The 26,874-nt window shown below is 47.8% G+C and overlaps 1 protein-coding gene across 2 annotated transcripts in view; it reads left to right on the top strand.

Annotated features, from left to right (window-relative positions):
* The first annotated feature begins 6,595 nt into the window (after nt 1-6,595).
* Nucleotides 6,596-26,874, top strand: part of CUEDC1 (CUE domain containing 1) — a 73,330-nt gene continuing 53,051 nt past the window's right edge. Inside the window, exon 1 of one of the 2 annotated variants that reach the window (XR_004951292.1) lies at nt 6,596-6,739. The gene's annotated coding sequence lies outside the window, so the exon portion shown is untranslated. The remainder of the gene's footprint in view (nt 6,740-26,874) is intronic. The other variant, XM_016130840.2, reaches the window with a different exon arrangement.

Raw genomic sequence — 26,874 nt, forward strand, 5'->3', positions numbered from 1 at the left:
TCACCCTCGAAACTGGCTATGATACAATCCCAGGGACACTTTCCTGCCATAGAATAAGACATTTTTGCCATTTCCACTAGTGCCCAGAGCCCTGTTCAGGGGCCAGGCCAGTGAGATAGGGCCAGTTTTCTCTCCTTTCCCTGGCCATTTACTGGCCCAGCAAAGGGCCCCTCCCTCCACGCAGGAAGGAGCCCTCCCCAGTACACCCAAGTCGAGAGGCTCCTCCACTGGTGGCTTTGCTCCCCAGTGTCACTCAGGAATATTCATCCTGCCCCACCCTCACCCTCCTCCATGGATCTTTATCCCTGGAAAGAAGCAGATCTGAACATCTTATTGTTTGCAGGCAGGCCTCCCTGGAATTATAAGAATGACAATAAGTAAAACAGGCATCATTCATTGAGTGTATTAAAGTGAGGAGGAGCAGACTCTGTAGCCAGACCACCTGAGTTCCTATTCTGATTCTACAAAGAAACGTGGGCAAATTACTTAATCTCTCTGTGCCTCGGTTTCCTAACCTATAAACGGGGCTAATGGTACTAACCACCATAGGGAGAGCTTTCTGTTTTCCCTTTTAAAGAGACTCCAGAAAGTGAAATCTCCCTCAGCCCTCTAGGATCCTCTGCCCACCATCCTCACCATAGGGTCACTGAGGAATAACGAGTCAACAATGTCAGTGTTAACTGGCATATAGTAAGTGCTATGTATTTGCATTTATAATTATTGTAATTGTGATCTCTGGGGGGATAATGAAGTGTGTGGGCTCTGGAATCATAGAATAGGTTTGTATCTTGGTTTTACCACTTATTGTTGACCTTGCTCAGCCTTTTTGACCTTCCAGTGTGGCAGTTTCCACATCTATCAAACAGAAATGGTAATAATGCCTGCCCCTTAGGGGTATTCTGAAGATTAAATAAGATAAAATGTGTATAAGTGTTTAAAACAGGGCGAGACACATTGTAACTCAGAAACTTTATTATTTACTATTACTATTTTTCATCTAGTGAGGAGAAAGGCAATATTCTTATCATTTTAGAGATGAGGAAACCAAGGCTCAGAGAGGTTAAGTAATTTGCCCAGTTTGTAAGTGGGTACAGCAGGGGCTTATTTGTCCCCTTCTCTGACTGGCATGAATCTGCTACGCACTATATGTAGCAGATTTACAAGGAGTTTAGGAAGAAGAAAGAAATCTGCTGCTCCAAGCAGGGATTGGGTGTAGCAAACAACTTCAGGCTGGCTTTCGCCAGGAGCTGGTATGGTGCAGGACCGGGGGGCCTCACGGCCTCAACTCTTGGTGATGTCAGTAAAGTCAAAGCCAAAGTTAATATTCGTTTTTGAAATTCAGGCCTGAGCCTGAAACACGCTCCTCCTCTGTAGATTCTTAAGTTTGGTGTTCCAGGCCATTTACTGTCACACCCTTTTCACCTTCCCAGGCTCATCATGCTGTGTCACCCACCCCACACTCTGGCCACAGTGGATGTTCACCCACATCTAAACAGACCTTCACTTATGCTATGCCCTTATCCCTAGTTAAAACCCTTTCATCTCCCAGGCACAGATCCAAGAGCCAGCTTTTCGAAGGTGCCCTCTCTGATTTTTCCCCCATAAGAATTAACCAATTCCTTCCCGTGTAGCCTCCAGCCCCCTGCCTAAACCTTGATTTCACTAAGTTCACACTCTGCCTTGTATCACTTGATAGCTGTTCCATATCGCCCTTCCCTTAGACTCGGAGGGTGAAGGTGGCTACATATCGTTTATTTTGGAGTTCTTGGTATAGAGTTCAATTGAAATAGCCTAAGTTAAACATATTTATGGAAGAAAGTTAGTTATGTTTAACTTTCTTCCTTCCAATCATAATGATCTCAGTTAAATATAGGCACACATACATACAATTATAAAGGAATGTATGTTCAATGGAGGAATTTGGAAAATACAGAAAAATATTAATAGCAAAGTAAAAGTTATCTATAAAACCCTCATCTAACAATTGTTAACATGTTGGCATATTTTCTTCTATGTTTATAATTAAATAAAAATAAATAAATCGGCTCATATTGCATATGCTGGAAATCTCCCTTTCCCATAACATACTGTAACATTTTTATAGGCATTAAATATTCTTTAAAAGCAATTTTAATGGTTACATGGGATTCCATTTATCTGTGCCTATTCTCTGCCCTAAAGACATGCTGTCAGCATCTGTACTGCGGGCAGGACCCCTGGAGCCTCACAAACTATTACCAGTGAAGGGAAGACACATGATTTTGTGAGAGCAAACCAGGCATGTCTCACCTACCTGTCAGAGGTCAGTCCTTTGGCAAATATTTACTCACCCATGAGCCAGCAGCCTTTAGGATGGGAGGTTCAGGCACTGAGACAGAAGACACCCCCACCTCCCGGGAACACACACAGAGACCAACTATAATACCAGTGCTATAGATAGGCTGGCAGGATGGATAAAGGGACTGCCAGGGAGCAGTTTGTTATGCAAGGGAACAGGGTCCAAAGAAAGTACCGTAAGCATGACCTTGGCGCTGTGCCATGAGCATGACCTTGGCTCTGGCACTCTGGAGAAGGATGAAGTTCCCAGAAATCCTTCTCTAAAACGGAACTGAGATTACCAATCCCGCAGGCATCCATCTGGTTATTGTCCCAGAAGGGGTTGTTTTCTCATTTTTTGGGGGGGGTCACTGCTTCCACATGTGACCCATGTGTTCTTTCAGACCCCTCAAGTGATAGTACTAAATTCTTCCAGTTTCCTCTGAGTTTCTTGGTCAAATTGGTGAAGACAAGGAAAGGAATAGGATTACCCAAAATTTCTGGATGTTTACGCCACTTTCTTTTCCACCTTGGGCCTTGTTAAGCTGCCTTTGGTGGTTCAGGGAGGAGGATGGGGTCTCCTGGTGGCTTAGACAATGTGGTTGGTTCCAAAGCTGCAGCACATGCTCTTGTCCACCATTTGTGCCTCAGTGTTTGTCCTGGGCTGGGGAAAATCCCAAAAGGGAAATGTCCTGTTTTCCCTGTGGTCCAGCTGGAACCCACTCTTTCTAACCCTGAGCCCCAGAACTCCCCATCAGCCTCATCCTCGTAGTGGAGGTGAGACATGGCAGATGTGCTCCCTACTGTCTGTGGTTACTGTAGCCAGAGCCTTAGTAAGAGACTTCCCATGTACTCTGTGGGAACAGTAAGTGGTCTTAGCTGATCTAGCCTGGGGGTGGGCAGGTGGGGAGAGCATAGGAAAGGGAAGGAGCTGAATCATAGGTCGAGGGCAGGCTGGGAAGGGCCTAAGGTGTTTAAATTTCATTCTTCAAACAGTGAGATGTCATCTGTATTTTTTTCAACAGGGCAGAGACATCCCTAGTCCATGCTTTAGAAAGTAACTGCTGATATTGAGGAGGATGGATTGAAAGGTGGGGGCCTGGTGGCCTGAAACAGGGCAGAGCAGTGGGAATAAATAGAGAGGGGACAGAATATTATGGAAAGTCCAGAGAAATTCAGGAAGTAGAAAGCCCTGAGTTTACCTAGGGGTTTGCTTGTGGGAGAGGAGGAAGGTGGAATGTGAAGTTGGTAGCATGGGTGAGTGAGAGATACCCTTCTCCAGGACAGAGAATTCTGGCAAATGAGGATGTGGAAATGATGGGTTCCAGGCTTGCCATGCTGAAGGTGAGTTGACTGGGACAGCCTGTCCAATGGAAAGGACACATTCCAGTCAGCTCAAGAGAGGGAGCAGGTGCAGGAATCGGTCATCAGCAGATATGGTACTATTATTATCAATAACAATACTGGGACTTCCTGTACATTCAATGTACCAGGCACTGTTCTGGGTACTTCACATGTGTGGATTTGTTTAATTCTCACCACAATCTTTTGAGGTAGGCAGGCAGTGTTATGTGCCCCAAATATAGATGATGAAACTGAGGCACAGAGAGTTAAGAAACTGGCCCAAAGCTGTGCGGCATGCAAGTGGAGCACTCAGGGGATGGTATCCACTTTGCCCTAATCCCTTCGTGAGAGCATCCTGGGAATTGTGAGGCTTGTGAAAAGTTAAAAGGATCATGCCCTGGAGAAGCGCCTGGGACAGGCAGTGCTGAAGAAATGAAAGAGTTGGTAGGAAAACCAAGAGGGTCAGAAGCCAAGTCGTGGGAATGGGAGTCATTTCAAGGTGTTAACTGCACCCAGGGCTGCAAGGGGGCCAAAAAGTGAAGTAGGGAGGAGGCCATGGGTTAACCCAATGGCCCCGTTTGAGAGCCATTCCTGGAATGACGGGAAGAAAGCCAGATTGTAGGAGATTGAGGATTAAATGGTGATTGAAGCAGCAGAGAGAGTAACACATGGTTTATTAGAGGAAGTCTGATGAATGGGCAAGTGAGAACTAGGATAATGGCCTGAGTGCAGGGCATGGTTGGGGTAAGAGTTTCTTAGAAGGGTGAATCCTAGAGTGTTTTTAGGTCTGAAGCAGAGAAAGGGGGAGAAAGAAAGAACTGATAGAGTATCTGGAAGCAGACAGGAGGGTAGGTCTTGAAAGCAGACTCATCCTCTGAGATGAGCAGAGACAATAAGGAGCCTGAACCAGGGCAGAAGCTGGGGGAATAAGGGAGCAGAAGGAAATGCAGGAATGAATAGGACCTGATAACTAATACAATGCAAGGGAAGGAACACTGAGGACTGAGGTTTCTAGCTGCTAAGCCAGAGGATGAGGAGGAGGCTTGGGGAGGCAAGGGGTTTAAGTTCACTTTTAGCCTCCTTGCAGGTAAAGTGTCTGAGGAACCTGTAGGTAGAGAGTTTCTGTAGGTAGCGTGTATGAGGGGCTGGAGCACAGAAGGGAGATTTTACCTGGGACCCTGGGGAACCTGCAGCTCAGAGGCAGTGGTGGGAGTGAGGGTGGTTACCCAGTTGGGTTGTAAGAGGCAGGAAAAGAGTCTGAGGAAAGCTTACAGGAAGATAGCCCTGAAAGGCAGAGTATGTTTGCAATGCCTAAGAAGAGCCTGTCAACAAAGAGCGTCCATTACAGTGACTAGTTTCATTTGATAACTATATTAATAATGTATTAAATGCTTTTATGAGCACTCAGAGATGAGTATATACAGGGACATCTCTATGTTTGCAGGTGCATTGCCTGGTCTCTGAAATGCCAAGGGAGGAACTGCAGAGGGATCTTGCAAGTAAACAGAAAAGTGGCAGATGACATAATCTAGATGAATAACAAGAAAGATAAATCCTGACTTCCCAGTCACAACTTCAGGACAGGAGTCAGCATGGGTCAATTCCTCTAGATTAAAAATCTTTAGCCTGAGGTTGAGGGGACCACCTCCTGGGGTTTCAAGGATTTCCCAGAATCGAATGTACCACCAAATGAAGGAGCTTAGGGAACAGGGGCAGCAGAGAGCATTCCCAGGAAGGTCTGGGAGCCAATTCTTAGAGCTCCACTCAACATGCTAACCTAATGTAGGGCCTCCCCAAAGAGGGAGTGGTTCTAAGGTTTTTCCCCCTCCCAGGTTCCCGATTTGCAGAAGAAACTTACCCTTGACATGCAAATGATGGAAACACATTGGCTGGCGTCTGGGGCCTTTTGGTTTGTGGTTTTTACCATCAGATGTCTCTGTGGCTGAGCATGTTGATTTGCTCATCAAAGCTAGAGGACTGCAAGTCCTCAGAAAAACGGGAGAGGGGGGCTCATCTTTGAGATCTGGGCCTATGGGCAAGTGGGTCTCTAAGGCAAACTTGTTCAGGAGGAAGGCTCAGACCCTCTGCAAGAGCTCTAGGGGCAGAGCTGGAACTGCACTTTGGCCTGTCCTCCTCAGATCCTCTAGAGCCTAGGTAGCTCCTCTTCCAAACAGAGTGCTTGGTGATCACCACCTGGCCCACCTACCCACCCCCAAAGTGGAGCTGGAAACCAAACAACATGGAAAAAGACTAGCTAAAATTGATTTTTCATTTATTGAACAAGTTTTTCCGTGGAAAATATTCTCAGGTCGCAGAAACCCCAGAAATGGCCAGGGATGTCGGAGAGGAGATGGGGAAATGGCAGGTCGAATCTAACGATATTAATGGGTAATAGCTTCGATTTCCTGACCTACTCCCCACCGTCTCCGCTGACCTCGCATTTTATTTTGTTTCCTTCCCGAGTCCTAATTCCCAGGAGGCCGCCCCTCCCCCACACCTCAGCCGTCCCAGACCTTGCTCTTCTTTTCTCCTAGGAGCCGAGGTCTCGAGTCTCCCCGAGCCTGGAGGGGCAGAACCCCAACACCCTGCTCTGCCCGGGAGACTGAGGCTTCTCTCTCACGCCCTCCTGCCCGCCAGCTGGGAAGTCACTACGGCTGGTGCCAGGGGGCGGGTGGGGGGGGTAAACGGCGGGGATTTTCCTGATCGTCACCCGGCGCCCCCTATCCCCCGCCACCGTGTCGCTTTCTGCACCCACTCCGGCGGTCCTCCTCTCTCATAAGGGGTCAAGCACCCGGAGAGGGTCTGGGGGCGCCGCCGCCTGGCCCCCGCCCTGCCTGCAGCCCGCTCCTCCCCGCGCGGCCCCACTTGTAGCCCCGCCGGCAGGCGCGCAGGGACAGCTGCATTTCTCGCCGCCCGCCGCTAGGAAGCTGGCCTCGCCTCGCTTTCTCCGCCTCCCGCTCCCCAGCCGCGCCGCCGCGCCGGGCCCGCCGCCGCCGCCGCCGCCGCGGGATTGCCGCCCCTCCCCCCGTCCGCCGGCCCCACCGGCCCGCGGGGCGCGGACGCGCGTGGCGGCTGCTCGGTAAGACCCTCCCCCCCGCCGTCCTCCGCCGGCCGCCCCGCGCGCCTTCCGGACCCCGGCCTCGCAGCCCCACCTTCCCGGGCACCGACCGCCGAGACGCCGCCGGGAGGGCAGGGCCGGCGCGAGTTTGATTCCCGGTGCTGCCGCCGCGGCTTCCCGGGAGCCCGCGCCGCCCAGCCGCGTGCGGCAGGTCCGGCCTCGCTTTCCTCCCGACCCCCACCTCCTCCCTGGCCGGGGGCTCTCGGGGCGTGCGGGCGTCTGGGGGCAGGGAGCGGCGCGCGGGATTAGGGGGGTGGGCTCCGGCGGGCGGCTCCAGGCAAGGCAGCGAGGCCTCTCCGAGCCAGCGCCGCCCGGATCCTCCTCCCCGGCCGCTCCCCCTTTTGTGTGGGCGCCCCTCTCGGCATTGCTCCGGCCTTGGGGCGCTGTCTGGTTGGCGACAGCTGGTGGGGGCGCCTGCTGGGGGCAGAGCTCCTTTTAGGAGAGGGAGAGGTTCGCTTCCTGCCCCTGCCGATGTCCCAGGTCGCCTCAGCCTGTTCTGGTCCCACCCGGTCCCCTGGGAGCTGCATCTCCGGGCGTCTTGGCTAGGGAAAGTTCAGAGCGTACTGTCCCCGCCCCTGCTCCCCCGCCCCTCTGGCTCTTTATGCTGGGGGCTCTAAGCTCTGGGGGGTTGGTGTTTGCGTTAATTCATTCTTTCCTCTTCGGTTTCTCTTTGTATTGTTGCCTTATACCTACCCCAGGCTTGCCCATTTCTTTTCCCCTTAAAAGAAGTTTTAGCTCCAAGAAATTTATACAGAAATTAAATTCCTGGAGAGGAATTCATTTTAGGGAGGGAAGTTGTAGATTTTTCGTCTTTCTTTTCTTTGCTTTTTTCTTTTCTTTGCTTTTTTCTTTTTTTTCTTTTGGTGAAAGTGGAGTGTGAGGCAGAATGACTGGGAGTTTAGAAATAAGATGTCCTAGAGGTGATACAAGACCACCTCACTCCCCACCTGACCCTCAGACAGGAACATCACACAGGATGCTGCGTGAAGGGGCAGGAGAAACAAGCCTTCCTGTTGGTTATTCTGCTGCACCCTGAGCCACCTGGCCCAAGAGAAAGGACTCAGGGAGATTTTCTGGGCCTTTTATCCCTCTCCTTTGCCAGGCATGCTCACCGTTACAGCCTGGGCAGAGTTATCCAGGTGTGCCTGAAGCAGGTAAGGGACACCAGGAATCCTCTTGTGCAGAAACTCATCTCACCATGAAATTTGGCCTCCGTGGGATTAAGTGTGAAATTGGGCCCTCTCTGCTGTTGGGGGTCGATGCCCTTGGCACCTCAATTTGAATGGAAGGTGGCATCTCTGAGATGGAGAGAAAAATCTGGTGCAGGTCACCAGGAAGCTGGAGGATGCGTATAGGAGGGTTGCCTTTGAAACCCCCCCCCCCCCCGGCCACTTTCTGATGCTGGAAAGAGCAAGAGACAAGGGAATAGGAGTGGTGCCTCAGGCCTGGGCACATCCATGAATAGGAGAGAGATCTTGGACAGCTAGGACGGCTTAGGACTAATATAATGACGAGGGGGAACTTGGGGGCCAAAGGCTAGGGTCATGGGCTACTCTGAGAATCAGATGGAAAATTCTAACTCCTTTCCCCCTCAGAATCATGCATGTGTGCAGGAACACATTATGTATGCAATATCCAAGGGTTACTATACCTCTTGGAACTGGGACCCCTATAAAGAGCTCTAATCTAGAGTTTGTGGTCTAGCCTAGGCCGTTCAGAACAGTTTTCTCCATTGTGGTAGGTCATTGAATGATCCCAGGGTGCAAAGAACAGACCTCTCAAGAGGTCTTTTCTCATGACCTTCTGATGCCACTTTGGGCTTGTGGCCATGGAAACCTGTAAACTCTGGACCAGATCCCAGTTTCCTATAGCTAGCCAGGATGGGGCAGATGGGGGCCCTTTCTCTAAGTGCTGATTTTACTGTCCCTGTGTAGGATGGCTCTGGCACTGGGCCTCGGCCTCAGAGCTATTGACTTAAAGGTAAATACAGAGATTAGGGTAAGGGCTGGATATTGTGGTGTTTTAGCTGAGAATAGGAGCCAGGTGCTTTAAGAGCCCAGCTCATTCTTTGGATAAAGGGGTTGAGATGGGAGCAGGTGCTTCGGTGGAAAGTTTAAGTGTGAAAGATGCTCTTCCTCTTGAGGTCTTGGGACAGAGTTGTCCAAGACCAGGGTCTAGGTATTGTAGGTTCCTTAAATCGCTCTGGACTTTAAAAGGCAACTGGGGGCCAGAGGGGATGTCCGTCACTATCCCCAGAGTATCCCTGAGGAGGCCTGGTGTACCTTTTCTTTCTTAGTCAAAGCTCACTGGGTCCTGGCTGCTGCTCAGCTATTGGTGGCATCTATACTTCCTGGGGATCTGGAAGAGCCTTTGGTAGAGTCTGCCTCTGCCATCTGCAACTTCTTTGCCTTGGTATTGAGAAGTTTTTCTTCTTAGGCTCAAGTGCCCCCAGACTATGGTAGCTCATGGGATTTTTCTTTAACTAGAGAGCATAGCATTTGTCATATAGTACCATTCTCACTTGTTTCTTCCAAAAGAACTCCCTAAATTTACTCTGCCTGATGGGTTATTCCCATTCTGACAATGAGCAATTTAGGCAGGAGTATTCTAGAGCCTTGGGGGCAGGAAGCTGGGAGTCAGATAGGGATCACTTCTGACTATACAAGGTGGCCTGGAGGAGGTGATGCCTGCATTCTGTTGATTTCTTACATTTATGGGGAGTAAGAACCGTAAAGAGCTTTGGAGATGCAGTGGGCCAACAGTCCCTGCCTTGGAACTTGGAAGTTGTCTTGGGGTAAAGGGTCCTGTGGCAGTGACGAAAGATTCACATTCCTCAGCGGCCAGGACCTGTCTGCTGCTGCCATGGCTGCCCCAGGTTGATGAGTTTAGGTTGCTGGTTGTGCTGGCCCACTCAGTGCTTCTCTGATCCCCCCTCTGCTTCCAGACTCCCAGTAAGTACCTCTGATGTGTCACAGCAGTGTATGGACTCCTCATAATGTAGCCATTGCTCTTATCTTTAAAACAGGCCTTGACGATAAATATGATAGTAATGTCTGCAAGCATAAACCCCTCTTTTCATAAAATGTCGCCATTTCATTTCTGTTATGGTGACACCAAGTGTCTTTGAGGAATGATTGGTGGAATAAAAAAGTTCCAGTTCCACTGGTCTGACCTTCACCCCCAGGAGGCAATCTGGCCACTTTGTGCCTGTTTCCACATAGTTTAGTTGTTTGGAGTATAGGATCTTAAGTTCTATATCCCCAGTTAGAATCCCAGCTCTTACTCTATGACTTTGAAAGTACCTCAGTTTCTTGGCTCTAGAAAGGGTTCAAATAGATCTAATAGGTATACCAAAAGAGGAAACATTCCTTAGATGCCATATTATTATTTTTGCATATGGGTGCTAATGTTCTGAGGCTCCTTATTATTAAGGAAAATCTTTGGTAAAATCCATAGCGGCTAAGGCTGGCTTTTGGAGAGGCGAGACAGGGTGGGGTGAGACTCTTAAATCATGAGCAGAGGAGATCGTACAGCGAGGAGCTGGGGAGCCTGAAATATCAAGAGCGATGACAGAGGAGCATAGTCGGGGGCAGAATTACTCAATATTTGTAGCCCTGCTGTGGAACCAACTTTTCTTCCTTTTCTTCGGAGAGTTTGCCCTATAAGTTCATGGAGGTGGGGTGAGGGGAAGAGTGTAATTGGTGAGGAGAGTGAGTGACATAGTAACACCACTGGTCCTGGTGGAACAGAGCCCAGGGGGCCTGGAAGAGGGGAGTCTAGTAGGAGGGGCAAAATGTAGACACGGGGTGGAAGCTGCAGGGAGTAAGTAGCGGGGTTCTGTGAGGTAATAGGCTTAGGAGATAATAAATCCAACACTCTGCACTTGGCTGTGGGTCAGACCTTGTTCCAAGTGCTTCTCATGGATCAACTCCTTTAATCCTCACAAGACCATCGGAGATATTATCTCTATTTTTCAGTGAAGAAATAGAGACATAAAGAGGTTAAATAACTTGCCTAAGATCACATGGCTACAAAGTGGCAGAGCCAGGATTTGAACCTAAGAAGGCCAGCTACAGAGCTTACATCCTTAGATTCTCAGAGATCTCTGCTGAGCTGGGGGCGGGGGAGGTGGTGGAGGAGGGAGGTAGAAAGCTGGGGTGGGAGGGACTGGGGACATATTAGTGTTCTGCTTGGAGCGCTGCCAGTCCAGTGTTCAAGCATTGCTGGAGCATGCCTGGAGGGTTCAGACTAGCATAGTCTGCTGAGAACCCCTGGCCAATGTCAGACACCTTACTGGAGTCTGTCCCCAAGAACAAAGGTCACTAAGACATGGCCCCTGCTTGCAAGATGCCTACAGTCTATTAGAAACAAACACATTAGCCTAGAACTCCAAACACTATGGCAAGTGCTGTGATGAGGCAAAGCACTGAGTAAAGGGGCGCTTTGCCATCCAGAAGGGGAGTTGGGGGAGGGAAGGCTTCTTGGAAAAGGGGGCACTTGAGCTGAATGAGGGTCAAGGTGGCTGCTATCTCCGGGACTTTTGATCTGGCTATGTGACCTCGCTCTCCTATTCTGTGAACTCGGAGTGCAATGGAGGGTCATATTTTCAGGGTAAGGCAGGAACTGGGAAGTGTAGATGGTTTCCTTGATGCCTTTGTGGTTTTTAATAGTTACCTCCTGTAATGCCTGCAATGAACAGGCCAAAGAAGAAATAAGAGTCTTGTAAGAGTATTGCTCAGAACACAGTGATTCACTCTCATTTCTGCGTATTTAGAAGCAGAACCAGAGGCAAATTAACGTAAGCTGCGGAGGAAGGACTCAAGGCACAGGGACAGCATTCCAGATAGGATGTGAGAACAAGTGACTCATAGGAACAGAGTGGAATGGCTTCCCCTGAAGGTCTTTAGAAATGGGAACCAGTTCCATTTATCTTTGTGGTTTAAAAGGTTTCTTCTGGAGACAAGAAGATGAAATAGAGACCCCAAGAGGTCTGTGTCAACTCAGTAATAGGAGGGTCAAAGAAGCTGGAATTTTTGAGCTAGAAGGTTATTCATATCTGGTCTAGCCTCTCATTGTACCCTTGAAGTGACTGAAGAATGCTCAATAACGTTGAGCGACTCACCCTTAATTAGTGATCCAAGTCACAAATCGCATCTGCTCAACAGCTGTGTGTTGCCCTGTGTTGATCCTGGCCAGAGCAGATGCTTCCTGGGAGTGCTCACGGCCCTACAGGATGGAGTCCAAGCTTTGTGAAGAGGGTTGCAGGAAACCTGCAAGTATCGACCTGTTGTCTGGCTGTTGGAACTAGAGAAAGCATCAGCTCCTACTCGGAAGATGTTCCTGAGAATGGGATGCCCAGCAGGAGCTAATAGGTCATCTTATTCACCCTGCTGGACCAGCACCTAGAAGAGCTTCTAGTGCCTATACAGAGCCCTCAGTAAACTTTGTAGGGTGAAGAGTAAATAGCAGATAATCCAAAAGTTTTTACTCTTTTATCCACTTGTTGGGCCAGTGCATTTACCCTTTCAACTCTGTTTTGCTTAAGCCAACAGTAGAATCATTACATAATGCTGCCAGCAACAGAGAAAGACTCCCAAAAGTGTGCTGGGGGCAAGGGTAATTAACAACAACAACAACAACAACAACAACAAAAACAGTTCAGGATCTTTCTTAAAATTTATAATTTTTTTGAAAGATCATCAAGGGCTGATATTATGTTCATTTATCTTGACTTGCTTTTTTTGCTTGTTTTAGTTTTGATGTTTCTTGCGTAAAAGTAAAGGCTGCATTTTTCAAATTTTGGAAAAGCATGCAATATAGCTAGCAATCTAGGGTCCATTCAGCAAGATGGCTACAGAGATCTCCGAAGAGAACAAGCCTTGCTCTCAGGAGAGAATCTGATTAAGAGTGAGCCAGATATGAACTGATACTGGACAATGAGTTTAAATTACTGGGTGGTGAATTATAGTTCCTGGGGTGAATTTAGATCGACTTGTGCAAATTGAAGAGAAGCAGCAGCAGAAAACACTATGGCAAGAACTCTTGCTTCCTCCTCTAACCCTGTTATCTCCTATTCATTAAGGGATCATTAGGTTCTGGGAGAGGACCTGAAGAGGTCTGTTTTTATTTTTTGGTAACCAGTGAGCTGGATTTGGAGCTCTTTTGAGGAGAAGATTCTCTGTGGTCACATAGGGTGATCAGGAGTAGGAAATGATTTCACTTCATTCAGGCCTGAGATTAGTTTCGGTTTCAGGCTGTACCAGGAGCTGAGAGAGATGGAGCTTGGGAGAGCAAGAGGAGGGTGAGCTAGGAGAGAGTTTCGCCATTGGCTGTGCCTGCTAGTGGCAAGGCGGGTGGGCAGCGAACTCCTGTGCTGAGAGAGAGGAACAAGATGAATCAGAGATGGAGTCCAGGAAGGCAGCCATTGAGTGTGTGTCTGGAGGCTGGGCTAGGTGGTGAGGGAGGGAGCTTATGGTATCAGCATGCATGGATAGGACAAAGCCCCGTGCAAGTATAGGACTAGTGAGCCATGTGCTAGGAGGATATAAGGAACCTGTAAAACAGATCGTTCGATGAGGTGAGTTTTCCACGAGCAAGTGTAGACCCGAGAGGAAAGCAAAGTGTAAATATGCCACAAGGCCTACATGTATCCTGTACTGGCATCCTTAACACTAGTCCTCACTCTGCAGCATTTTCTTATATTTGACTTTCCTTGGGTGGGGGGGGGGGGAAGATCCTGTTAAGATTTGAGAGCTGATAGTTGAGAACTTGAACTTGCAAACTTTTGCAAGTTGGTGCATCCTTTAAGAACCTCAAGCTGTCATTTTTCCTGAGATGGTTTGGGGCCAGTCTGGTTGTTTCACAGGGCATCATTATCCTAGAAAATCATCAGTTTTCCTCCCCTGACTGGATGTGGGTGAGGCATACCCAGATATTTCATTCCACCTTAGCAGTGTAGAGCATCATTGCATTTTATTTCTCACATTCATAAATTCATTTTATTTCTAAAAGCAAAAAATTATTGAATTTTAAAGCCGGAAAGGATTCTGAAGATCATGCAGACGGCTCCTAGAGGAATTTATGGTCCTGGGTCATAAAGCACCTTGAAAAGACCTATGGTTTGTGGTTAAGAACACCAAGTCAGATCACTCTTGTTTGAATCCAGCCTCTGCTAGTTGCTACTGTGTTCTTAGGCCAAGTTAGTCAATCTCTCCAAGTTTCCTGAGCCATGCAACGGGAGTAATAATAGTCCCTGATGGTTGCTAATGAGTATCAAATACTTATTAAGCTCATGGCACAGTGTTTGGCATACTATAAAGCCTAAGTAAATGTTAGCTGCTCTTGCTGTGGTTGCTATCATCATCATCATCATCATCATCATCATCATCATTTCACGAAATCATGTGGCTAGTTAGTGGTAGAGCCAGGGCTGCAATGCTAAACTCTTTATTCCTAATTCTCTCCAGCCTGGCCATAAGGTGATTTCATCACAGTGAAGAAGTCATGTGAAGAGCGTTTATGAAAGCGATTGTATAGAACTCTTTTAATGAATGTTCATAATAGAGCTAGAAGAAATGGGCTTAATTCATTTATTAGATATAATTAGATTTTAGGCATGAAGTCATATGTTTGCCAGATAGTATGTTTCCATCAATATCATTTACTAGTGTTTAGAGGATTCCTAATGCCAGATTGGTTACCTCTGCTGGAAAGGTTGGGGGGTGTTTTTAGATGTTTTTGTTGAGCAGTTCTCAGACTGGGAACATCTACTTTCAATGAGTTGTGGCACACAGGCTTTTGGGGTTAATGGAAATATTTCTGTAGCCTGGATGCTATATATCAAAGATGAAGACTGTGCATATTTAAAAAAAATACAGGCTTGGCAAAAGTTCACATATCTTAGGCCATGCCTGCACAATGCACTCCCAAATGATTTGCACTAACCCTTTTTGCAAATTGTTGACAGCCTAGGAGCCTCCCAAGGGAGCCCTTTTAGCCTGTAACATTGTTGAGGCCAGTGTGATCCTCAGCCCTGTGGGGTCCTTTGACACTTTAGATGGGGTGATACCCTCTCCTTTAAGACTGCTTTGACATATTTTCTTGGAATATGGAAACAAATAGAATTAATTTTGTTTGGCGAATCTTGCAGCACTCCCTAGAGATACTGCCACTCTCTGGGGTTACAGGATTGAAATGCGTTTTTCATGGTGATCCATGGGGCTTCTCAAATTTCCATGCCTGAGGGAGGAAGCGTTTTGAAGTGTGTAATTTGTTAGTATGCAACTTGGAGTTTAAGACCAGAGATCTCATCTCAGCTTGGCCACGTATGTATGGCCTGTGTCATCCTGAGCAGATTGTTTAACTTCTTAATTTTTTTTGAGTTTAATCTATTATTATCCCCACAATAAGAAGTGGCTGTTGAACAAACCTGTTAAATAAAGCTGGTAATAGTCAACCCTACACACAGGATTGTTGTGATGGTCTCATAGTATTACGTGCTTACTGCATGCCAGGAATCTTTCTCAGCATTTTAAGAGTATTAATTTATTTACTCAATCCTATATGAATACAGTATTATCACTGCTTTACATATGAGGAGACTGAGGTGCAGAGGGTTAAGTCAGCTTGCCCAAGGCCACAGAGCTAGTGAGTTGAGGAGCTGGGATCAGAACTCAGCCAGGCTGCTGGGGTGTTTAGAGGAGGGCTTTTGTAACATTGCAGTTGTACTTATTTTATGACTGTTCTTCTTCTTATTTGATGAGCTGAGGGAGGGATAAGCCGAGCCTGGAGGTAGATTAAGTGTACAGATCACAGTGTTGGAAAGAATGAGGAGACGAGCATATGAGAGCTTTTTTTGGAGTTAGAGAGAAACAGCTGTTTCTAAGTTTGGGACAGAGCTGAAGAGAGCCGGCAGGGACAGAGAAGGGCATTTTCTGGGTGGATTTTTACTACCTGCTGTGAAGGATTGCGCAGTCTGCAGATTTAAGAGCCATGTGTCTTTTCCTCTCCTATCGCATTTTGTTTGGAAGCCTGTCTTTAAATCCCAACTCAGCCCTCAGCTGTGATAGCTTTAGAAACTTCGAAAACAGCCAAGCATAGTGAGTTCTTGAGACACGAAAGGTGAAGGATGAGCTTTTCAGTGGAATTTCTGTTATTGCATTTCTATGAAGTACACATGGGGACGAACCATGGAGAGGCTTACGTTCAACAGAGAGGACTGGGAACTTGGGTGACTTCCCTTTTTCTCATGAGTCGACTTAATGAGAGAATGAATCATCCTATTAGCTTTTATCCTGGAAAAGAAAAAAGAGAGCGAGTGAGTGAGAGAGATGGCATTTGACTGAAACCAGAAGCCTTCTGTGTCTGTTCCCAGGGCAGAGGCCAGGCCAGGCAGACTCACACGGTCTTGGTGGTTCAAGCCAAGGTGCAGTCCCTCAGGGGGCTTTGAGAAGGGCTATTAGCTTCCTGTCACTGCCACCCTCAGCCCTCTCCACCCCTGCGAGCCTTGGGGCATGAATAGACCTTAAGGGGAAATGAATAGGGGATGTAAGTGTCATTTTCTGATAACAAACCACTGGTGAAATTTACACATGAGCAGTGATAATTTTGAAGATATTAACATAAAAAATTTACTACATTATACTAGACAATTCAAAAATAGCTTTTGACCTTCAAAAATGTAAATGGCTACTCATACTTGTCTCAGTGAAGGTGGCAGGGGCCCTCCCTGTGCTAATGCTTGACCCCTGGACATCTGTGGGGACCTCTGTTCTCTTCTAGTACTCCAGATAGGAGCCTTCCAGGAGTGAGCACTTCGTGCCTGCCCAGCCCCACCAATCCGTTGCCCTGTTCTCTGAGTTTGCCGGGAGGCTGGGAACACAGCCTTTACTGAGCCACTCTGTGACCTTTCTGTGGACCATAATTTGGATTCTGCGCTGAGGCTGGGGTCTCTAGAGGAATGTGACATCTGCCTCAGGAGAGTGGAGTTGCAAGGAAACTCCCCTTAGCCAGTCCCTTGGAAGCCCAATTTAGGCGCATCAGTAAGGTGGTTGGTTGTGTTTTCAGACTATCGGGCTTATAGCACTTTCTTTCCTTGACAGTGCCCCTCTGTCCCCATTTTGCCTCATTTTCCTTCCTGCCCCCAGCCATCATCAGCAGCTAATAGCTCCCATGCATAAGAGGACTTACTCCGTGTCAAGCATTTCGCTTGATTTAATTGAGTCCCTTTACCAGCCCTATGAGCCCGGGATTATTGTCTTTTGCAATGTGGGAACTAAGACTGAGGGCTAAAGTACCGTAAGTCCTCACTTAACGTTGTCCATAGGTTCTTGGAATTGTGGCAAAACAATGTGAAATGAAACCAGTTTTACCATAGGCTAATTGATATAAACAAGAACTAAGTTCCTACAGCATCTCATTGACGAAAGGACATTGAACAAGGTGTCAGTGTTATCAAGGACCACCTGTAACTAGTTCAAGTAACAGCCACTTACTGGGCGGGACTTTTTTTCATTTGCTTGTTTTAACTTTTTATTGTGAAAATTTTCAAATATACACAAAAGTAGAGGGACTAGATAAATTCCCATGTACCCATCACCAAACTTCACTCCTAATGGAGAAGCCCCAGCTCCAGGGGTTCTATGGCTGCAGCTTACAGTAGACCCCTTGTGTATATTAGATGAAGGGAACCTTTCTCCTGGGTACACAGCTTGGTAAGGAGAGCATGGGCTGGATTCCAGCCCCATTCGCTCCTTTGGATGGGTACCTTGTGCAGTGAACAGGCCACACAACTGTACATGGTGACTCCATCTGCCTGACTTCTCATCTAGCTTTTGGCAGCCAGACACCAGTTCCTGACTGATGATTTCTCTTGTTGGTCCTTAACTACATGGGGTCAATGGAGAAAAGTGCAGTGATTGGGGACTTTTGAGGCTAAAATAAATTAAGCAGGGGGGTGATTCCCAGAGGAGATACTTCTGCAGAAGAAGGTAAGGGTAGCTGAGCTGCGTCTTTTGCTACTTCTGTTTTCTACCAGCCACCTGCTCTCTTGATGACTCCTCCTTGATGCCTTCTTTCCTCTGTTCTGTGCCCAGGGTAAGGCCACACTTGTGTGTGGCCACAAGGCTGGTAGGCGGAGAGCTGGCAGAGGCCAGGGCATGAAAGCCTGGTATGAATTCACTCTTGGCTGCCACCCTCCTGGAGTCTCTGGGATAAGCTGTTTTTGCCTCCCAGACAGCTAACCTTTACTTGAGGCTCAATTTAGCCAATGGCTAGGTGGGAGGTCCTGCTTTCACTCCTTTTAGTCCTGAAGTGAGGACTGGGGGTCACCTGATAGGGAGCTTCTTAGGAAGGATTGGGTCTTTCTTACTCCTGTGCTCTTAGCTATACCCACGACAGCAGCTGGTGTTGGTGTTCTAGAAATATTTGTTAAATAAATATTAAATAAATAAATGTAGCATCCTGCAGACCAGAGCAATGTGCCGAAGGGTCCAGGTTGAATAATTGGTATGCTTCAGTCAGAAGGGGGTAGACTATGCTGTGTTAATAATTAAATCCTAACTTCCCAGTGGCTTGACACAGTCTAGGTTTAATTTGTGCTCATGGAAAATCTGATGTCGGGTAGGCTGTTCTCCTCCATCTGTAGCCACACCATCTAGAATATGGGGCCTTCAGGGTTACCACAAGAAGGGATGAGAGAGATGGAGGCAGCCTCTGGCTTTTAAATGGTTGTCAAGGAACTGACACCTGTTACTTCTATTTACATTTTATTGGCCAGAACTAGTCAGTGGCTCCAAGCTAACTGCAAGGGAGGGTAGGAAATGCAGAGGTGCAAAGCGCTGTCTTGGGCTTTCAAAGGAGAGAGAGAATTTTGTATTTTTTGTCCTTGGCTTTAGTCCATTGGAATGCCTCTGGCCTGATCACTTAACCTCAGTTACCATTTTTTCACACTGCAGGAAGCGAACACCTGCCACTTCCTTTAATATGGGGAAGGAAGCATGGGATGACATTGAAGGAAAGTCGCATAGCAGGGATTTACCTTCTCCTTTATGACATTTTGGTCATGTGACATTCATTTAGTCACTTAACCTCTGTGAACCTCTTTTCTCATCTATAAAAGGAGGATAATAATCCAGCCCATCTTTTTGTTCACACTCTACTGAATGCAAGTAGCAACTAGCCTGAGCAATTGGAAGCCACAGGGGAATGGAAGAATCAAGGGCAGGAAAAATGGCTTGCCTCCTAAGTGCCTAAAAGTACAGGATGCCATCGCTTCTGTAGATGTGTGTCAGATGTCATGGACCATGTATGAGCTCCCAACTATACCCTCTTCCTTTCAGAATGAATAGTACTGCAAACTTGATTCGAATTCCTGGGGAAAGAATTTGATTGGCCCATCTGTGTCAGCTGTCTCTCACTGGTCCAATCAGCTGTAGCCTGGAGGACATGGTCATAAAGTACCACTATGAGTTGGGGGGCCTTCCACTGTGAATGGAGGTGGAGGCAGTCTTCAAAAAGGTGCCCTCGCTTACTTGGTTTAAGGGTCGTCCAGTCAACTGGATATTGTCTGTAAGACAGCTTAGGGAACTGTAAAGTGCTACATAAACGTGAGCTGGCATGGTGGCATGGGATTTCTCTTTAGGAATCTTGGAGATTGCACTGCCCTAAGGGGAATGGGAGAGATTGTAACACTGTGAGAGAGAACTTAAAAATCTTCGTGGAGGCAGGGGAGCTGTTTGTTGGAAGGTCATGAAGCAGGGACCAGAGGGAGTGGACAGGGCTAGCATGAGGCATTGCCAGGGGTCAAAAAGTAGGTAGGTTTATAGGCCATTGGACCATAACATTGTAAAAGAGAGTACCTTGAGTATACTCTCACCTGTGTAAATATGGATGCTTCTGTAGTTGAAACTACGCGATGCGGAAAGGATGTTAGCCCGGATTATAGGACTTCAGCCCTTATCCAACTGACTGCCTCAGCTGGATGTGTGGATATGAGCAAGTCACTTCACTTCTCTGGGCTTGGTTCTGCCTTTTGAAGATTCTCTGTGTGTGTGCAGCATATGCATACGACTGGTAATGTGGGGATTAAGGCACGGATCTGGAATTAAACAGCCAGATCTGAATCCTTGTCCTTCACTTGCTATCTGTATGACCTGGGGAAATTTCTTAGCCTCCTCGCGTGTTGGTTTCCTCACTTTCGAAATGAGGATATTCGTAGTACCTACCTCATATGGTTTGAGGATTACGTGAAATGAGTACTCAATAAAATATCAGCTAATATCAATAAAAGGCAAAGTCGGCCAATTCCAGGGACCTTCGGCTGTGTAGCAGTAATGCCTTATGGGGTGGGTGAGGGGTGCAGGAAGCAGCCTGCAAGGGCATAGGGAGCTGGAGGTTGGGGAGGCTGCCGACAGAAAGGCAAGTCTAGCAGGATGCTCTCAGGTCTTTCTATTCATTCAGTTCTGCCAGGACTGAGAGGTGCGACAGGTAGTAGATGCAGCTCCTGGAGTGCCTGTGGCCTCTCTTCCCACTGCCCCATTTGCTTCCCAGTCATTGTCCCTGGGCCTCAGGAATTTGTTGAATTCGGTAGAACCGTATAGGCGTTTAGAAGTTTAGTGGCTCTTTCACTTTAGTGCTAGGCTAGGAGCTAGGGAGGCTATGGGTCTCAAACCAGGTCCAGGTTTGAGATTAAAGTGCTTCCCCATTAGAAACTGCAGAGCCTAGAGACTTAAAAAATAAATGAAGAAACCCTTCTGACCACAGAGCAATTTGAGGGCTGAATTATTTAGAGGCTCGGCTCCCTCTGGCTTATCCTGGGAGAAAGGACAAAGGGCGTCGTAATGTGGGTTCCGGAGGGTTTAGGTCCCCTGGGCAGCCGATGCCCTCAGTCCTGGTCCTCTGCCTCTGTCCCCGCAGCGGCAGCTCCAGGTTTGGGCTGAAGCCCGGAGGGCGGCCCCTCCCCTCACCCGCTCCTGCTTGGATCCGGGGACGTAGTGATAATGAATTACATAAATAAGTCATCGCCATTAGCAGCCGGGAGGAAGCTGGTCGCTAGGGGAGGCGGGTGTGGCCCAGCCAGGCCTCCTCCCTCCCGCCTGGGGTCTGAGCCAGGAAGGCCAGTCAAGTCCCTGGGCCTTTCCTTGGGGAGCCCCTGAGGGAGGGAGCCGCTTGGCCTGCTCTGGGAGGAGCCTTAATTCTCATTCCTTCCCTTCAGGATTATGTTGTCAGCCGAGGACTTGATGAAAATCAGCGTTTCCCCCACTTGCGGGGGTTCAGCAGAGGGGTGTTAAGGAAAAGGGTGTTGGGGGCCAGTAGAGTCCTCTAGAATGGGGTCAGGGCGAGTTCCTGGCACTGAGGCTTCATCTGGGTTGCCAAGATGGACGGTGGCCATGGCAACCCTTGCCTGAGTTGGGGTAAACACAGGCTTTCAAAGGGGGCCTTGTTCCCTGTGGGAGCCCTTCAGTTCCAGCCCGCTGGGGCTTTTCAAACCTGGGGAGGAAAGGGAGGGCAGTGGAGGGGGGGCGGGCCTGTTGTGAGGAAATGTCACTCGGGGTTCTCCTCCTCTCCCCTGCCCCCAAGGCATGTTTCCTGGAGGCCCCAGTTTCCAAAGCTGTAGTTTCTGAAGAATGAAAAGAAGCATAAGCACCAGGAATGTGTTCAGTCTCTAGGCAACAGCGTGTAAGAGTGTGTGTGTGTGTGTGTGTGTGTGTGTGTGTGTGCCTGCGCGTAATTGAGGGAGGGAAGGAAGCTTGAAAAAAATCGCCCTCCCACTGGCCACCTCAGAATAGAAGGTCTCAGTGCCCTAGAAGGATTACAACAGCTAGCCAGGGCCACCTGAGGGCTTGCTTGTGCATCCTGTTGGCAATTAATATCAGATAAGTATAATCTCAGAGAAAACTCTAAATCATTCATTAAATATAATGTAACCACATTGGCAATTTGCATTCTTATGTATTAGCAAGTAAATTTTAGTAGAAAGTTGATCTTGGGAGCTTGAATAGCCTTTGCCATCCTTTGGGGAGCTTGGTCCCTAGATTCTCCTCCCTTCATTTTGTCTTTAACCCAAGCTCAACATCAGAAAGGATGGTGTGTCTGCCCTTTAAGCACTTAGATCACTTTTAAGGTATTCTCTCTATATTTGTTACTGAATGAGTGAGTGATGAATGCATTTCCACTTCTTAGAAAGATAGGAGTTAATAGTATTCTCCCTTGACACTGCATTCCTCGTTGGCCTTGTCTGAAGAGGTGGCCAGTGAGGGCAGTCTCAGGGGTAGGAAGGAGGGCAGGCAGGACACAGACCTGACTACATCTGTCAATGTTGGCCAGGCCTCTCTCAGTCAACTCTCCAGTTCTTCCTGGGGATCCTTACGGGAGGTGTGGGAAAAGATCCTAGACTTTCGGGCTCAGAAAGGAGCTGATTCTGAGCTCGTGTATATTTATTCTCATGTCACTGTCAGCCTGAGGAAACCAGCAACATCCAGTGTGGTAGACTGGAGTTTTTACTACTGCTGCCAACCCCCAGCCTCACGCCTTCAATTTTGGTTGGGAGCGGTGGGGTTCAATAAACTTGAGTATATGTAGCTGGCACCCTGGCAACCTGGCCAAGTTTCTTCACACCGAGGGAGAGCATGAAGGGGGACTTTTCATGGACGCTGGGACCAAAAGCAGATAGCTGGATTCTCATGGACCCCCATCTCTTCTGTCCCTTTCTCCTTTTGAAGTTTAGAAGTTTGTAAATTCTTCCTTGTCACATGCTGTTGAATTTGGGCTCATGTAAAGGGCTTCTTCATCTGAAATTAGGGTGAGAGAGGCTCAATAAGTTTCCAAAATTTTCTGATGAGCATAAAATAGGAGGAACTGCTTGGAACACTGTCTGGAACTTCTGGAGAGATTCTGGTGACTCAGTCAATACATTAAAAGAACACCAAGGGCTTGTCAAGTGACAGAAATTTTTGTTCACCTGTGGAATTTAGGCCAGAATCACAGTGTGTGTGGAGTAGGGGCCCAGGTTTGGGTGAGTTTTATAAGCTCCCCAGGTTTTTCTCATGTGCAGCCCAGGTTGTGGGCCATCCCTCTAGGGCAGTAATCCCAATTGGGAATACTTTCGTCCCCCAGGAGACGTGGGCAGTGTCTGGAGACATCGTTGGTTGTCACAGCTGGGGATGGTGGTGCTACTGGTATTTGTCAATAGAGGGCAAATATGCTGCTAAACATCTTCCAAGAGACAGCACAATCCCCAAAACAGAATTATTTGACTCCAAACGTCAGTAATGCCCGGAGCTGAGAAATCCTGCTCTAGTGCCTGGGCCAGACCTTCTGGAGATTTATTTTAAGCAGAATTCTGAGGGAGGGAAGGACATGATTGGTTGTAGGAGCAAGGTAGGGGCATCACATAAGGAAATAGCATTTGGCAGGGTTTGAAGGTAGGAGAATGTGATTGGTTTTTACAAAAAAGAAGGACGCTCATGGTTTCATGACAGTTATTGAAGATCCAGAGGAGGTTTTCAGCCTGGAGTTGGGCTCGCAGACCCTTTTGGTGGGGACATCAAGCCCCTCTGACTGTGTTTGCTGTCTGTGTGTCAGTAACCTGTAGGCCTTTCTCCACCTTGTGTGAGTCAAGTGAAGGAAGGCTTGTCAAATATCAGCAACTTCAAAAGCCCAGTCCCACCTCGGGGCTGACTTTCCCTGAGTCCATGCATATGTGAACTCACTTTCCTCCTGGCTCTAGAAGCAGGCAGTGCCCTTTGCACTAGTGAACAGCTCTATGGTTCCTTCTATCATGTATTCTCTGCTTCTTACAGAAGCGGGAGGAAAGCGCCCTTGGCTTCCAAGTCCATGCTGTATGCCCACGTCCTGTCGGTGCCTGGCTTGTGGCAGTTGTTCCATAAATGTTTTTTGAATGCATGAGTGAACCCCCTGAATGAGTGGGAGGTCCGAGGCTCTTACTGTGAATTGCCTCTTTAATAAGTACAGTCCTTCAGTCCCTGTGCCCTAAGTTAAATTAGGAGAGACTGAGGTTGGTAATAAGACTAAGGAAGGTCTCTATTGTCAAGAATTCCTAGGGAGTAGAGTAGATAACCTGAGGGTTACCTGTGGGAAGTGAGCATCATTCCCCTTTGGAGGTGAGCTGCTTGTGGCTCTTTCTGGCTGCATAAGTGGCCGGGGTGGGAGGGGGGCGGCGGCATTTTTGCCTTCCTGGAGTGACCCACATTAGTCTCCTTTCTCTTAGGCTTCCAGCTCTTAGATTTCTTTTTTCTCACAATAGACACAAATGTCTTTTTTTTTAAGAAGTAAAAAGTGCTGTCCTGATGCATGTGTGTAGTAATCCTTCCAGGGTATGACTGTCCGAGATCCAACTACAGTCTGGCATGATCAGGGTGAAGGTAGTAAGCACAGTTTTCTCAGAACATCTTCTCTTCTAGCAAATGGTTATAGGTAGATTCCCTGATGTTTTCAGATGCTTCTGAGCTGCTCTTCTCTGCCTTCTGTCAAGCCCTTGGGACAGAAAGAGTCTTCTGTTTCTTCAGCTCAGGAAAAAAGGGCCCTTGGGTGGCCCAGGCTCAGACCGATGTGGGGAAAGGTATGTTGGAAGGGCTGCCTGTGAGCTCAGCCCAATCCCATGCAAGGCCTCCTGCCCTCACAGCCAGTCCTGGTTGGTGAACCTGTTCTTGGGCCCTTTGCTGGGCTCTGGCTGGCTTTGTCAGGTGGACTTTCTGGCACCAGCCTCAATTGCCTCACTTAGTTTGTACAATTCGATTCTTACTCCTCAAAGTCCGGTCCTCAGACCAGCCATCTATCACCTGTTTAGAAATGGCGAATCTCAGGCCGCACCTCAGACTGCCCAAGGCAGTCTGCATTTTAAGACGATCCTGGGTATTTCTTGCCCATTTAAGTCTGAGGAGTGCTCTGCTAGAAGATTTTGCATATAGAGGGGACCACTGAGGAGATGGCTAGAGGTCTCGTTTGAGTGTCATATATGCCTCTGTCTTTGCAGAGTCCTTTGGAACTGGGCTTCTCAAACTCCCTGGAGTGAAGAACAGGTTGTTTTCTTCATTTGGGGATGAATTTTCATATGTGGTCCCAGTGAATATGGCCAGTCTGCACAAATGTGACACTGTCCAAACTAGTCTATATGTACCTTGTTCAAAGAGGCAAGTCCACTGTCAGTCACATGCTTGGATGCTGTGGCAATGTTAAATTGCTAGGAATGTCTCTAAATCCTTAATTTCTTTTTCTGGACTTATCTTGCCAAAGACCCATAACTACCAGTGTGTGGGTGGTATGTGGACTTGCTTTTAGTGGCCCTGGTCTAAAGCCCCATCTTTTAGGAACAGGTAGACCTGGGTCTGTCACTTGTTGTGTTTTCTCGGGCAGCTCTTTAACCTTTCTGAGCCTTAACATTGTCATCTGAAAGTCAGAGATAAAAATGCCCTTGCCTCCTAAGGCCGGGGTGAGGATTGAATGAGGTCAATGTAAAGCACAGAGCCCAGTACAGAGGACGTGCACTTGGTAATGTTGGCTGTCAGATGTGGGCAGCAGCACCACAGCTATTGTTTACTGTCTTGGAGCATCTGAAAACGAGGACAATGGCCCTAGTCAAAGGATGCCCTTGTTTTTAGACAGACAGTGGTCTTTAAAACTGTAGTAAAAAAAATAAAGAAATAAAATAAAAATAAAAAAATCTGATCGTTTCGGGCTGTTGGTAATGAATTTTCAATCCAAGCAAAACCCAGGATCAGAATTAGGACCATGCTGGAACTTGTTTATAAGTGATGGAAAGGAGTAATAAACACTGTAGGAAATTCCTTTTATTTTCAGAGTCCCCGCTGGTAACCTTTTGCCTCCTCCCCGCACAGTGTATCTATCTTCTGGTACCCTCTCCCAAGCAGGCCGGGTGGGTTTTCTGAGCCATGCTGCCTAATTCTAAACTGCCAGTGCATCCTCCCTTTCTGGAGAAATGCAGTCAGCCCTCTTGGCTATTTCTTTAGAGTCAAGTGAAAAAGTAGAGGACTCAAGTCAGAAGGTCTGTGTTCTAGAGTCAGCTTAAGAAGGCATTGGGGTGTGGCCTCTTTGGCCCATGGTTCTTAACCTCTTTTTGGGTCCCAGATCCCTTTGATAATCTAAGAGAACTTTGACACTCCTTGCCATCCTGAAAATTCCATGCACACATAAACACATTAAATTGTACATTTGATTTGAGGGGGTGGTTTCCACGGACCGCATCAAAACCTCAAGGACCCTTGACTAAGAACCTCTTACCGGGTTGCAACCTCCACAAGGCTTGTTTCTAGTGTACTAGAATATCCTAGTGACCCCCAGCATGTAGGGGTTGAATGCATAGGCTTTAGAGTGAGGGTGCTGGGGTCTGAATTACTCCTCTGCTGCTTGCTAGTTTGCTGACCTTGGGTAATTACTTATCTAAGCCTTTGCAGAAGGGATAAGGGTAGTACCTACCACATAGGGTAGTTGTGAGATTAGATGATGTAGTATTTGTCATGCTCACGTCACACTATTATTGTTTAGTCTACAGAACATTTCATTGCACTCTGGAGGAATCCCACCTTGGTGGCATTTGGACTGAGACCATGAGGCTTTCCTTTGGATGGGGCGAGGAGTGGACCTCTTAACATATCTCTGGGAAATTTGGAGGGTTGGAGAGCTTTGGAGCAAGGCTCATTAGAAGCCCTCTAGATCCAGCTGCTCCTGTTCAATAATTTCCATGCTGTTGTTGGTTTTGGCTCCCAGCGTGGAGCTCCCTGCCTCCAGAGCGTTCCTGAAACTAGACGCCCAACCCAGAGTGTGGGGAGGAGGGAAATGAAGAACTGAGAAGCAGACTTCTTTTTTTTCTCTCCTTAATTAACTCCGGCTTTTTTTCTCCCCGGGCTTTTGGGTTCTCTGCAGCCCCAGCAATTAGTGGGTGTGTTAACTGGGGTCAGGGCAGTGACAGGGCTTCAGGGAACTCCTGGAGACAGTGCCGAGGAGGAGGAAGTTCCTCTGGAGCCTCAAGCCTCGCATGAAGGCTTCCCCTCCGGCTGTCATAGCCCTCCTGTCCCTTGCTGCCCCCTTTTATCTGAGCTGCCCAGAAATGCAGTGCCGCC

This window comes from Rousettus aegyptiacus, unplaced genomic scaffold (genome assembly GCF_014176215.1).
Source record: "Rousettus aegyptiacus isolate mRouAeg1 unplaced genomic scaffold, mRouAeg1.p scaffold_m13_p_6, whole genome shotgun sequence".
Taxonomy (NCBI): Eukaryota; Metazoa; Chordata; class Mammalia; order Chiroptera; family Pteropodidae; genus Rousettus; species Rousettus aegyptiacus.